This window comes from Pinus tabuliformis, chromosome X (assembly GCF_031772625.1).
Source record: "Pinus tabuliformis cultivar Carrire ecotype Pingquan chromosome X, CPIR1, whole genome shotgun sequence".
NCBI classification, from domain to species: Eukaryota; Viridiplantae; Streptophyta; class Pinopsida; order Pinales; family Pinaceae; genus Pinus; species Pinus tabuliformis.
Genome location: NC_142308.1, coordinates 999,237,013 through 999,248,686, shown reverse-complemented (window position 1 = coordinate 999,248,686; position 11,674 = coordinate 999,237,013).

Genomic DNA, 11,674 nt, shown 5'->3' with positions numbered 1-11,674 from the left:
CGTGAGAGAAACCACCAGTAATGTCAATGGTTCTCAAAGTACCAAGCACAACCCGTGAAATGTGAATAGATGTTTTGATGTCGAACACTTCACGGAATCCTCTGATCGAAAGTCAATGATGTAAACTGACGTCAAAGGCGAGAAACCTGCCATTGATGCATGCAGACTTCAAGGTACTGTCGATTCCTAAGTCATCTTTCTAGATAATGTGTCGATGTCGATAGAAAGCGACCCGTTGCAGGCAAGCCCGCAACACGAAATCATTGTTCAAGTTGAAGAAATGTTGCTGTAAGGACTGACTCAGGGATGGTCAATGGATGACAAGTATTTTGCAGATGAAAGTTTTGCTTGCAGACCTCTTGAACACATAACGACACAACAGATGGTTTGGTGACGAATAACTCAAAGTTGATCCCTGAACCCGGTTAAAGATTTCAAAGTGATTTAGTCAACTGTGAGGTAAAAGATTTCCCAACCCAGGTGAATGAAAAGTGTCGTGTTCAAGAGCGGTAATAAAGTTTCTTCTGAGACAAAAGGTGACAAATAGGTTCATTCTTCTCTTTTTTCCCCCACCATTTCTGGCAAGTACCTCTTTATTTTTAACAAGCTTGAGGAGGATAACATATGCTTGATTATAAGCTCATCCTTCGGACGAGTCCAACCTAGTTTAAATGCGAACCCTAGGAAGGAGTGGTTCGTTCCTGTTTGTAATTGAACAGGTCCTTTACTGTAAAAGTTTAACGAGCCCAGTATAGGAGAAACTCGGCGTTTTTCAATTTTAGAGAGTCTGAAAAACTTAAGGAAACTCCACGTTGAACTTTTTCGTATATTTGTGTCCCTCAAGCCCGAAAAAGTATAAAATAATACCTGGGGGAACCGCTTGATCTTGCGACCAAGGAGTACTTTCATAATAGTATCGTTGACCTGAAAAGTAAAAAGCGATCAAAGACACGTCGTTTTATTTCCTTATCGAGTTTGAAACGACAAAAACCCGGCAATCTTTTCCTGATTTTGCGGTCAGAAAAGAGCTAAAAGGGGACCGTCTTTTAATTCCGTTTTAACGAGTGAAAAAGAAACACTCGGCGATCTTTTCATGTTTTAGGAGTCAGAAAAGGGCTTAAAAGATGACTCTGAAATTTTGTTTGTGAAAAATTACAATTTCCCTCGAAATCCCTTCGTCCTGCACAAAAGCGACACATTACTCATACCTGTTTAAAATAGGCAAAAATACATTTGAAAACATCTTTTCATGGTAAAAAATGAACTAATTCATCCAAAAAACCTATAAAAAGACCTTTTACCATGTCATTTTTACCGTTTCACTGTTGAGGTTGAAAAAGGAGCTTTTGACAAGAAACTTCCCGTGGTTGCTGCGGAAAATCTGACCGTCGGAATCGAACGCCGCTTCACCGAGGTATTTTACACATCCCACTCTTCATTTTTATCCGTTTAGTTTTTTGTTTTTGGTCTCTGTTTCATTTTTTGGGGGGGTTTTGGTTCAAAATGCGCCCTCGGCGGACGCAGGTGCCCTTCGGGTGACCCGCGTCCCCCGACTTTTTCTCACACGGGAAAAAGGTCTGGGGACGCAGTCCGCCTTCAGGCGAGCTGCGTCCGGACGCCCTGTGCTAAAAAGCCGGGTGCGTCTTCCGCAAAGGCGCATTTCAAAACCCTAACTCTCTCAAAAAACCACCAAATTTTCTCAAATTAATTTCTAATTGACTCTTTTGATGTGCAGGGCCAAAACATGTTAGACTGGAGAGAGAGAGAGCACGTAGAAGACGATGAAGCTGCGATTAACCACCAACCCTCCTGGATGCCTTAAGAACATGTGGATTGTACAAATATTGGACCATACCGGGCATGAGGGGCCAGGTAAGATTTTTGGAATGGCTAGTTGAGCGATGGAACGTTCAAGATCAATGCTTTTACATTGGAGGGCACCAGCTCGAGATAGAGCCCTCGGATGTATACTTTCTCACTGGCTTGCCAAACAGAGGTGAGCAACTCAACCTTGCGGGGACCAGGCCGGGTGGCCAATCCCTTGATGATCTCCGCGAGGAGTGGTGCAGACCAGGGACTCGCCATAAAAAGGCGTGGAGATAAAGCACATCGCTCTGGCGGAACTTAGAGTTATTGCATTTACGGTCACAGGATTTGTGGCGCGGCCGCCTTGCACATTGCTTCCGGATCCCAAATGCGGATGGCAGTTGACTGTTACCAAGGCACCATCTTCAACTGGTGCGAAGCTGTGTCGGCTCATATGAAGAGCCAACTAACCAAGGCAAAGAACGGACGACTAAAGACTTTTGGATATGGGCCTCTAGTCGTGAGCTTTGCCTTGGAGAGAGTTCCTATGCTGATCCCTCAGCAACTCACTGTTGATGACTTGGGTCCTCGGGAGCCAAAGCTTGTTCGATGGGTTGCGGTGATGGCCCGGCATCCTGACGAGGGTGCTGCAGTGGTTCGATTCTCAGACAGTTACTTCGACTGGCTAGAGGGCCAGCTTTTTGTGATACAAGACTTTCCATATGCCGGAATGGATTTCAGAGGTGATCCGGACATGGTTCTTCCACAGGGAGAACAATGGGATGACAGAGGTACTTTCATTTTCACAAGTTTTCTAATTATGTATTTTTTATTTTTCATATATATCGTCTCAAAGTAACAGTAAAATTTTAAAATGCAGATGTTGGACCACAGCGTCCAGCCAATCTCCGGCCTTACGACAGACGACATCCAGCTGCACCGGCACCGCCCTTACAGGATGCGACAGCAGAAGTACTAGCCGATTTGGAGCATGATCTAGAGCGTCTCACGGCAGATATACCTGAGACTACTATGGATGACATTCCAATGAGGCTTCAGCGCTTCGTGGTTGCAGTCCCTGGACCGTTTAGGAGATTTCTGCGCAAGATAGCCGCGCGTGGTGTCGTAGTCGTACAGAGAGCACCACCAGTGATTGACTAGTCACTTTTGTAGTCACATGTGACATTTTTGACTTTTTGCACTATCATTTTGCCGATCATAAGTGTGTTTAAACCTATGATCGAAGACGATGTATATATTTTGGACACACTTCTATCTATATCTATATATCACTATTACCGGCTTATCTTGTTTGAAATGTCTTTAAATTTACTTGCATGATTATTATAAATGTCTGTCCAACACTTGAGAAGCAATTGCATCTGCTAATGTATTCAAAGACCTTGGAATATGTTGATATTCAATGTAATCAAATTCACGTTCCAAGAGACGCACTCTCAAAAACAACCTTAATAACACAGGATTTCTAATGGCATAAACTCTATTAAGCTGTAATACAACAAGTTCAGAATCTAACCTCACTATCAAACGTCGAATTCCAAATGAAATAGATTCGGATAATAATTCAACCACTGCACTGTATTCTGCAATGTTATTCGTTGTTTGACCGAGGCTTACCCCATGCATAGAAACTAACTCGTCAGAGGGCGAATAGATAACCCAAGCTGCGGAAGAGATATTCCGTGTACTACGACAAGCACCATCAGCAAATCCAATGTATGTTTGGAGAGGCGTCGACATCTACAATATCAAGAGTAAAACCAAGATAAGAGCAAATAATGACGAAAAACCACACTTGCTAAGCTAAGCACACTGACTAAACTAACACACTTGCTAGCTAGAAAGGAAATCTAACCTATCTAAAAATTTCTCCATCCATCATTTTAAGCATAATACCTCTTTAGGTAAAGTCCATTTCTGGGTTTGCCCAAAGAGTCCCCATCAAAATCAACTAACTCATAAGCCCCTTTTGCTAGCTTTCGCTTTACAATGTAGGGCCCATGCCACATGGGAACGAATTTTCCAGCACCTAGCTTATCGTTAGCTTGATCATATAATAGTACTAGGTCTCCTTCCGAAAAACTTCGAGGGGTTACATTTTTATCGTACTGAGCTTTCATTCGTTTCGCGTGAGTCTCGATAGCTAAAGTAGCGTCACGTCGAGTCTCATCTAATTTAGCTAAGTATAACAACCGTTTCTCCTCTTCGGAAGTAGCTGGAAGTAATTCGACAGCCATTTGAAGTGATGGGATTTCGCACTCAATAGGTAACACAGCTTCTAAGCCATAAACTAGCTGAAAAGGGGTGAAACCTGTTGAATTTTTCACTGAAGTTCGATATGCCCATAGCGCCGAAAATAACATGTTATGCCAATTCGTTCGATGGATACCAATGATCCGTCGAATCATGACGACTAGAACTTTGTTGATTGACTCAACCAAACCGTTGGCTTGCGGATAATAAGGTGTAGAGCTATCGTGGCGCAAACCAAGCTGGCTTGTAAGTTCAGTCATCATGACATTTCGAAAATGGCTTCCATGGTCCGTAATGATTGCTTGTGGGACACCAAACCTAGTTATGATATGATTGAATACGAAAAGTGCAGCTGTCTTGCCGCTTGCGTCGAATGTAGGCATCGCCTCGGCCCACTTAGTAAAATAATCAACCGCAAGGATGATATACGCATGCCCCCCGCCGAGTGAGGGTTACAAGTAATAAAGTCAATGCCCCATTTGGCGAATGGACCAGCGGCAATTATAGGGTGGAGAGGAGCAGGTGGAGCGCGCATCTTGCGATCAAACACTTGACAGTTGTGGCATTTTCTGACGGCAAGGATACAATCTTTAAACATAGACGGCCAGAAATAGCCAGCGCGCAACACCTTCTGAGCTGTGGCATACCCAGACATATGACCGCCACATGCTCCAGAGTGACAATCATTCAAAACTCTCTCAGCCTCATCGTGAGTTAAACAACGTCGAAAAACTAAGTCTGCCCCCAGGCGATAAAGTGTATCTCCAATAATTCTGTATTGCTGGGATTGAAACCGAATTTTTCGACGGTTTTCCTTGGAAGCTTTCAGGCCGAAAGGTTTGGGTTTGGAGATAGATGATTATATCCCCATACCACGGATCTACAGTGCTAATAAGAAACAAAGATTCGTCCGCAATGGACTCCTCTGCCACAGTCTCTGTGTCAGCACTCGGGAAATCACACATCAATTCCGCGAAGACTAAAGATTTCTTAGACTTGGACTTCTCAAACTCCAAGTCGAACTCTTGCAGGATGACGATCCATTTAGAGTACTTGCCCCCTAGCAGTTGTTTTGTCAAGATATAAATCATAGGGTTGCAATCCGAAATAACAGTAGTTTTGCGGAGAAGAATGTAGTGACGAAAACGCTGGACAGCTTGAACGGCTGCCAGGGCCAATTTCTCCACATGCGAATATTTTAACTCAGTTGGATTTAAGGTTCTGCTAAGGTAATATATCACATGCTCTGCCTTGAATTCATCTTCTTGAACTAACACCATTCCAATGGTGGAATGCGAAGCTGCGAGGTATAAGAAGTAGTCCTGGTTGTAGTTGGGAGGATGCAATAACGGTGCATGGGTCAACGCGTGTTTCAGTGCATCAAAAGATTGTTGAGCAATCTCGTCCCAAAAGAATTGTACGTTCTGTTTCAACAACCGTGTAAAACCTTTAGTGACCTCGGCGTAGTTAGGGATGAATCGGCGTAAAAAGTTTGCTTTCCCTTGCAAACTTTGGAGTTGGCGCAAACTCGAAGGAGGAGGCAATTGGATGATAGCCTCGACTTTCGAGGGATCGACGCGAATGCCGGTTTTGGAAACAACAAATCCCAGCAATCGACCTGTTTCTATACAGAAAACACACTTGTGGGGATTCAACCGAATTCGATAATGCCTACACCTCATAAAGATTGCTCGTAAATGGACAAGGTGATCAGCTCGGTGTAAAGAATGAGCAGGCAAATCATCGAGATAGGGTTGCACAATGTGCTTGATGTCATGAAATGCATAAGACATGCCCGTTGAAAAGTAGCACCGGCATTCTTAAGGCCCAAAGGTAATTTGCAATAAGCAAATGTCCCCCATGGACAAATGAATGCCGTTTTTGGTTGATCGGCAGGTAGAATATTGATTTGATTATACCCGGAGAAACCATCCATGAAGGAAAACATCTCACTTCCGGCACAATCATCAATAATTTGATCGATATAAGGCGTAGGATAGTTGTCTTTTGGACAAGCTCGATTGATATCCCTATAATCGATACAGATTCTTATTGTTCCTTGTTTTTTATTGACGGGAACAATATTCGATACCCAATCCGTTAACGGGATCGGATAAATGAAACCTGCTTTCAACAGCTTTTCGACTTCGGCTTTGATTGCAGCTGCTTTTCGAGGGTGAATCTGACGCAACCGTTGCCGAATGGGTTTAGCATCCGGGTAGGTTTTGATTTCATGAACAACAATGGCAGGATCGATTCCTGGCATTTCTCGTAGGACCAGGCAAACACGTCGCGGAATTCTTGGAATAGGGCCTTGTAAGTTTCAATTTCTTCGTCAGTACATGCGGCACCTATATGAATGTTCTCCTTGATTCCGGGCTTCACTGAAATATCAATGGGAATAGTACGAGAAATATTCCCTAAATTCAGCTCTGAATCAGAATGTTTCGTTGGATCCTGAGCGTCTTTGACATATTCAGCGGTAAAGATAGATGAAAAATCATTTTCAAATGCATCATCCTTAGGTAAAAACGAAGATCTGTGATGGAGATCGTCCCATGGTAGATCATCTACACTTAGGATTTCGCGAAGTTGTTCGTCAGATGACACTTCTTCGGGAAACGTTATCCGTTCTAAGGGTGAGGTGAAAAGTGACTCTTCACTGACCACATTCATTTGGTCGGTTGAATGAAAGTCGGTAAAAGACATAAGAGCTTCATAAGCAATCTCATACGGACTCAACGGCATAACATCACCGAGTGAGTCTAGCTCAGAGTCAGAGGGAACATACCAAGGATCATCATAAATAATGTTTTCTGACGTGATCATATGAATTGTTGCGAACGAAGGGTCTGCATTGAGTGGAGGGAGAGGAAAAGTTCCCAGTAAACCGGAATCCTTAACTAAACCTACACCAATGTCCCTATAAGGGATTGTCGTTTTACCAACATGCTGGATAGTTTCTAAAGAGGTTGGGTCGGATGAAAAGTATGTCAGCTGATCAATAGTCACGATCTTACCGTTATGTGGAAACTTAATGACTCTGAAGACCGATGAAACGACCGCTGTCATAGCATATGACCAACTTCGACCCAAAAGAAGGTTGTAGTCTAGAGGGGCATCAACCACTTCCACATCCAGACTAACGGTTTTACCTTCGACCCCTATAGGCAATTCTTGTAGAATACCAAACGGACGGAACCCACGGCCATCAAAGGCCTTAAGGATGGTGGGGGATTGGTTCAACGAAGGAGAACCAAGCGATCTCCAACATTGAATCGACATAATACACGTAGAAGCTCCCTCATCAATCACAGTCCGATGAATAGGCCTGTTTTTGACTATCACTGGAATTTGGAAAGCCATTTGATGGGGAGACGCGGTGTACTACTTTCTAGATCAAAGATCATTAGGTTCGGGTCCTGAACATCGACAGCTCCAATAGCCGACAAAAGCAATTTTCGTTGCGCTGGACATGATTGCAGCACTTCGAGTGCCGACATTGCTGAAGGTGAAACAGCTAATCTTCAACAATGTTGTAATTCTGGGCTGCTCTCGCATGTGGATTGAAAGCAGACCTTCGAAGTACACCCTTGGCGGGCGGCTTAATCACTAAGTCTGGGTTAGGTTTTTCGATCTGTAGTGGATCGGAACCAGGAGCTGAGGTTGATGGGTTAGAGTGAGAAGATTCTGCTTCTTTACCATCAACAGGAGCCTTACTACCATAATCTTGCGATCGAGTCGCAATCCTGACATGAGACATCATCAAAATGGGTTCTTCACTGGCATTCGAAGAAGAACCTATCATCTTATTTCCTGCTCGGGAAATGGATTCTTTAACACAGCAGGAGTCGGAGAACCTTTAACTATTTTCACTACCTCGGCCCGATGAGGGCAGTCTCTCGTAAAATGATCTTCTTCACAAATGAGACAAGGATAACGAGGTTTGCGCTTTTCGTCATTAGTTTCCGACTTTTCCGTTTTCTCCTTTGGAGCCTTGTCTGCTTTAGCCTTCTTCTTTCCTTTCTTCTTTCCACCGTTTTTGGATTTGGCCGTAGATGACTCTACAGCGTGAATGTCGGCGGTAAGTTCAGGAGGAGAAGACTCTCCTGTCGGAGAATCAGGCAAAGTGATAATTGGAGTATTGGAGGTCTTGGAAGACTTCTTCTTACTCTTCGTAGTCACGATACCGATCATACCATCAGCGGCATGAGATCCCGAAGGAGCAGCAGCGATTTGGTTTGACTTTGGAAGATCCGGAATTTTCTCGTGTAACGTACCCGACTGAGTGTAAACTAAGTCAAGGTATTGTGCCTGAGCAATGACTTGCTCCTCAGTAACTACGCCGGCCTTAGCTACATCTTCAGTAATTCTTGGTAATAATGATTTTACAAACCATTCAGCTAAAATTTGGTCCGGGATAAAAACTTTCACTAATCTCCTTCGACGTCTCCACTCATGGATGTGATCAGAAATGTACGTGGATGTCGATTGTTTTAGCGAAGTTAATAATTCCGTACCATTATCGTATCTGACTGGTAACTGAAAATGAGTTAAGAATGAAGTAGCTAACTGGCTAAAGTTGTAAAAAGAAGCCCGTGGCAACTCAATGTACCACTTGGCTGCGAGACCAATGAGTGTACGCTGGAAAAGACGTAAGCGGAAGAATCATCTGAGATGGAATTTGATGACACACCAGAGGTGGTAAGTCATCACGTGATTAGACGGATCCTCTCCAGACTTACCTTCGAACTTGGGTATATCGCTGGGCAACTTATTTGGCATTGGCGGCCAGAACGGAAGATATTGAATTGGATCGTTCGTTAGGCGCGTCAAGTCGGGTAAATCTAAAGTCGCAATAAATGGTAACTGCCGGTTAGGATCTCTGAAACTCTGAGTCACAATACCAGCCCCAGGAGGAGGATATCCAGGATAACTAGGAACAGGATTCGCATTGGGGATATTATATCCTCCTGGAAAACCAGGATTAACCGGACCGTACTGGGGTTGTTGAGGTGGTTGATAATTGTACCCAGGATACGGTTGATACTGGTAAACCGGTTGTTGGGCAGCTTGACCAGGTTGATACTGTCCCTGGTACGGAGGTTGAACAAATTGAGGTTGAGTAGTAACAACCGTACTTGTACCAGGTTGACCTGCAGGCATCTGGACTGTGGTTTGAACCGTGGGTCCAGACAACGGTACAGATGTCTGAGGAGCGGTTACAGGGACAGTAGAAACCGGAGCTGCCGATACTCCAGATGTAAGCATGGTAGATGAAGCGGTAGTTGCTGCAGCCGTGTGAGGTGGAGTACTCGGTGCAATTGGCGGCTGAGTAACTACAGAAGTTACAGGGGTCTGAACACTTGACTGGACAGGTTGCGGTTGCTGGGGTGGACCAGGAACTGCAGGTTGTCCTGCTTGAGGTACCGACTGTATACTTGGTTGCGACATCTGTTGACCCTGTGACGGATCCCATGTTAACATTCCAGGGTATTGACTCGTAACAGGTTGAGGATACTGAGATCCATAGCCGTATTGAGGATAGGGTTGATAACTGTAAGGTGTAGTCCCATATGATTGCCCTTGAGGTGGTTGATAACCTTGACCAGGGTATTGACCCGTAGGTTGATAACCTTGAGGTAAATACGAATACTGGGGTTGACCTTGACCTTGAGGTTGGTATCCTTGAGGTTGATACCCTTGGGGTTGATACCCTTGGGGTTGCCATCCTTGAGGTTGCCATCCTTGAGGTTGATACTGATACTGAGGTTGACTTTGGGGTACATATTGAGGCTGGGGTTGATACCCTTGGGGTTGATACCCTTGAGGTTGCCCCCCAGTCACAAATGAAGTACCTTGAGGTTGCCCCCCAGGCATTAACGAAGGTTGCCCCCCAGGCGGTAATTGGCCACCTTGAGGTTGGTTAATGGGAGTTGAACCTGACATCATATAAACTTCACCTATACTCAATGGTACATTACCACTGTTTCCAACTAATAACCCATGATCAACAGGTTGAGGAGATGCTCCCGCAAAGGTACCAGAAAGTGACTGATACCCAGTAGGAACAGAAGGACCGCCATGTAAAAATGATTCAGGACTTTGTGAAAACACAGACGACTGACCAGACATATTTACAGGAGAATGAATTCCTCTAGGTGGAACCGGAGTACGAGGTGTAGAAAAACCTACTGAGTTGTCTAAAAAATTGGTTAATGCAAGGTACCAAGACTCACTTCTAGGAGGACTGTAAAAGATGGATTCACGCTCCCTTAGATCAAGGGTAATTAGATCTTCAGAATCAGAAACGCCTATTTCTTCCTCTGGAACAAGTTCTTCTATAGCAATTAATCCAACAGGAAGATTTTCGGTGATAATTCTTTCTATTCTTGGTGAATCAGGAACACTAGGAGTTGGAGTAACAGGTTCTGAAATTTCAGGTTCTTCGCCTGTTTCACTGGCAGATGAAAAACTACCAGCAAGCTCGGAAACTGTAACAGCTTCGGGATTGTAACCTGTTTCTAATCTTTGGTAATCTGGATGGACTACCAAGAAGATTCTCCTTCTTCAGGTGAACCTACTCTACTGCCACTAGGAGGAGTTACAAGGACCTTTAACCCTCTAAATACCCGGGTGTCTTCAGGAGATTCACCCCGCGATTTACGGAGTTTTCTAACAAATCTATCCCAGTAACAACTTCTCAGGAGACTGGCCCGAAGTCTACGGGACTGTCTCGGTAATTCCGCCACAATTAAAGATTTTAACTACAACACACGAAATCAAAGTAAAAAATTTCAAATCAAACCACCTAAAGTCTTCTAAAGAACCAATCAAATTTGAAGCACACGCCTAAATAATCTAGAGCGTCAAACCACACACAAACAGTAGTCTTCCGGACCAAAAGCGCTAGTTGGTGATTAGGCCCAACCTCGCAGGATTCAGTACAGAAATAGTGGGTGGAACAGTTACCCCGGCAACCTGCTTAATGAATAGACTGGACCAAGTTCCTCCACTTTAACCGTCTCGAAGTGAAGCGAACCCCCCAGAAAATCCAAGTGAGTATAACCGACGTCTGCTCCAGGTACAGTGGGACCTTCCCTCCACCGTCACCTTGGGTAGAATCCTAGATATTATGGCCACTAAGGTTACCAATCACAACAATTACACCTGGGGGAACAGTCTAAACTCCGACAGCACGCAAGGGCAGAGTAGCAAGCTCCAATCCCCTTACCGGCTCCTTGACAACAATCCAAGGTTTACCGATAAGTGACCCCTGGCTCCTCGACAATGGTTAATCCGAGGTTTACCGTTTGTAATACGTACTGCCTGGCGTCGTTCCCAACGAGGGAGGAATGATCCCCTCACTGGTTCGGACACGAGCTCGTGTTTCTCCTTTAAGAGGAGCTTTCCCAGAATGTAACTGAAACATTGGATTTGTTCTACTCAAGATAGACTATCTGTTTGGTTTTGTAGTCTTGGAGAGTTAAGTACTCACCTACTCCAAGACCCTAGCCTAAGCTATGTTGGTGCTTCAGAGCCCTAGAAAAATAAAAGATTACTAGATTGATTTTAATTTAAGCGTTACTTTTAA